This window comes from Convolutriloba macropyga, unplaced genomic scaffold (genome assembly GCF_964194025.1).
Source record: "Convolutriloba macropyga unplaced genomic scaffold, txConMacr16.3 SCAFFOLD_2281, whole genome shotgun sequence".
Taxonomy (NCBI): domain Eukaryota; kingdom Metazoa; phylum Xenacoelomorpha; order Acoela; family Convolutidae; genus Convolutriloba; species Convolutriloba macropyga.
The window spans coordinates 11,654-15,000 of record NW_027453321.1 but is presented as its reverse complement, the minus strand read 5'-3'; positions in this window follow the sequence as shown (position 1 = coordinate 15,000).

Sequence of the window (3,347 nt, the reverse complement as noted above, 5' to 3'; positions counted from 1 at the left end):
ATGCAATACAGAGGCAATATAATCTTGCGATTGAAAGAAAAACTACAGAAAATATTAGGATAAATGATACTTTTTAACTAGAAAAATACACACTTGCTTGCCTTCCTTTGAGTCGAGTTTTGATGAAAATGTGAAATCTCACGTAGTTTATGAAATTTCTTGAACCGCGTGTGAATCCACTTATCTAGGCCATACTTGTCACCATATTACCACGAGAATGACACAGTACAAAAGACTCGATTTACCAGCTGGGCAGCGGTTCGTACAAGGCTTTTGATTAGCGATTCCTTGCCCAGTGCAGCGAAACTGAAAAATTGATTACCGTGAAGGCATTGCACATAAAGCAACGAAAACCGAAGTTAAACACGCGCGACAAACACCGGGGGCGGGAGTTGACACTCACTTTTCTGCAAAAATATTAACGAACAAAATATGAGGAAAAACGAAAAATTATGCTACTGTTGGAAGATAATCTCTCAAGTTTTCGGAAATGGAAGAAAAATTGACCAGAATGTTTTGGAAATTGAAAATCAACTATTTTCGAAAGTTCAAAAATTCGTTTAAAACAAGCGGATCAATTCTATGAACTAAAAAAATTAATCTTAGTAGTGGTTACTGATACATTTCCATTTTGTCTGAATACACTCGTAGAGTGAAGTTGATAACCTGACAATGCTAGTTATTGCAAAAACGTTCGTTTTCTAAATTTATACTAATTGGCTTTCAATTTCTTTTGAAATAACTGAGATAAACTAATTTCGTAGAAAAACTTTCCAGTTTGCCTCAAAAGAAGCCTGAAGGTAATAAAAATTTGCATAAAAAACACCTTTTGTCCTTAATTTTTTCAACAAAAGAAAATGGAATGTTTTCTGTTTGTGCCCCTACCCTCAGTACGTTCTGCGCGCACCAGTTACAGAACACGTGCCATTAGATAATAAACTATCATGTAAAACTATGGCACGTGGGTCGGGGGAGCAAATTTTATCCGGCTACTAAGCTGTGGGGGCACAAAAGGAAAAGGTCCAGAAAACGATTTATTTTCACGAGCGGCTTTCACTTTTACATCCTGTGTCAGAACCACTCAACCCACGCTAAAATGGAGAACCATACGTCCCTTACGGGTCGTACAGACAGTTTGTAAAGAAACATGGCCAAAAATATCGCGTTTTTCTACAATTGGCGTTCTACCATAATTATAATTTTCTCCTCAGAGGTTGGGAGTTAAAAAATCTGTTGTTTTCACTCACGAAATTATCTCACTCGTTTCTATTGACAACGACTGGAGGTTTAAGTTAAATCAAGTTAAAGAACTAAGTCAATTAATTAAACTAATACTTCAGTATCAATTCACAACCCCGGTACTCGCCGCTGTTTTTTTGTTTGCATTTTCAGCTTTCTGATGTAGATCGCTTTTATTGTCATTGGTTTTTGAACCACCCGACATGCATCTAGAATCTCCCATTCACTAATATGCGCTGTAGGCCAACATTAAACGGGGTGTTGTCCCAAAGGGTAATCTTTCTTTTGATGCTTCAAAATGCTAGTGAATATTTCGGCTGGTTTGGCCAACATAGATCGGACTGCATCCATTACATATAACTTTATTTACGACATGCAATTTCAGATTTTTCTCAAAACATTAATTCAGGCTGGGCTATTCAGTTCTCGATTTTCTCGCCGTGAAATCTAATTTGTAACCGTCCAGCTAATGGACTTGCTAAAGTACATTAAAAAGGTACGCCGCATCAACTTGTTCTGTCGACGGCCAGTGGCAGTTACAAGAACCTCAATAAATTTCCATCTCCCTTTTTCCAGAGCTTACCAGGTGCAAATTTTGAGACTAACGCGAAGGATTCCAGAGCTGATTTAGAGGGGGCTACCTATTTAGAGGAAGATGAACTAATAGTACCTCTTGATGTTAAGCGCTTGTACACTAGTGTACCATTTGAGGAGGCAATTGAAGTTGCGCTTAACGAACTGCACAACAACTTTGATGTTCATGAGATTCCAAGGTAGCTATGAAGAATTTCTGAGAATAGCCGCAACGAAAGTTCCCTTAAAGTGTAATAAAATGTGGTACAGTCAATCGGAAGGTTTAGCCTTGGATGCTTAGTTGGCGGTAAGGTTGGCAAAAAATTGCTCTGAATTCAAATAGGGGGAAGAGAGAACAAAACAGCTGAATTGAAGAGAACTTGCACTGGATGTAACAGACGCGTTACTTTTCGAGTGAGAGGAGTCGAGTGCGAATCATGCAAAACTAGTTTCAAGCAAAATGCCGAGGTATTACTGACACGGATTATATTAGCAAGCAGAAAAATGGATCTTACCTTTTGCGCTCCCCCCAAGTACGCTATATGCCCCTAAGTTACAGAGCATGTGCCGTTACGTAGTAAATCATTATGTAAAACTATGGCACGCGCTTCGTTCGGGAGTGGGTTGCAAATAATATGCGCGCACCAATAAAGCTGGGGGAGCACAAACGGAAAAACTCCGAAATTGTATGGATCTGTTGGCATTGTGCACAAATAGGTAAAACAGAGGAGACAGAAGAAATGAGTACATTCAAAAGGAATGTGGATGACTTTGTGTGCACCGTCAAGAAACCCTCCAGATTAACCAGAATGTGCAAATTTTCCTCACACAAAATTATAATCCACCTTTGGGACACCCAACGGTAATGGAGATTAGGAGTTACTGGATCTGAACATAAACGTAAAGGATGAAAGAAAAATTAGCTGTCATTGGTATCAAAAATCGACTGATACCGGCAAAATCCTTAATATCTTTGGTTGTTCACCGTTACAATCTCTGAAAAATGTGGTTCACGGGACTGTACATAGAATTTTTAATGCATCCGGTGAATGCCAATCTTTAAGGAATAAAAGAGAAGATCTGGTTTGAAAGTCAGTATTCAACTTAGTGGTCATTCAGTATTGTAAATGAAATGTTGGATAAAATGGTCACGAAGGAAATGTTTAAAGCAAAATCTCACAAAACTGATAAACATCGCAAAACAATTGCAAGTCTGAAAAGCCAAAATTCATTTTCAACACAGAGGATACGTCAATCAAATTTTTGCAAGTAGACAAAAGCAATGTGAGTTATTCCAATCATTTTCTCAACCAACAGTTTATGAACTTTCTTTCCCAATCTGAATTCACCTTTCAACAAATATCGCATAAAAAGTCTTTTGAAAAAGGAAACGCAGGTGGTATATAAAATCAAATGTAATAGATGCAGTCCTTTCTGTGTTGCCCAAGCCAGCCAAACTGTTTACTAAATTTTTGGAGCATCTAATGAAAAATTCCCCTGAGGGACAACATCTCGTTTAGGGGTTTAAGGTTGTG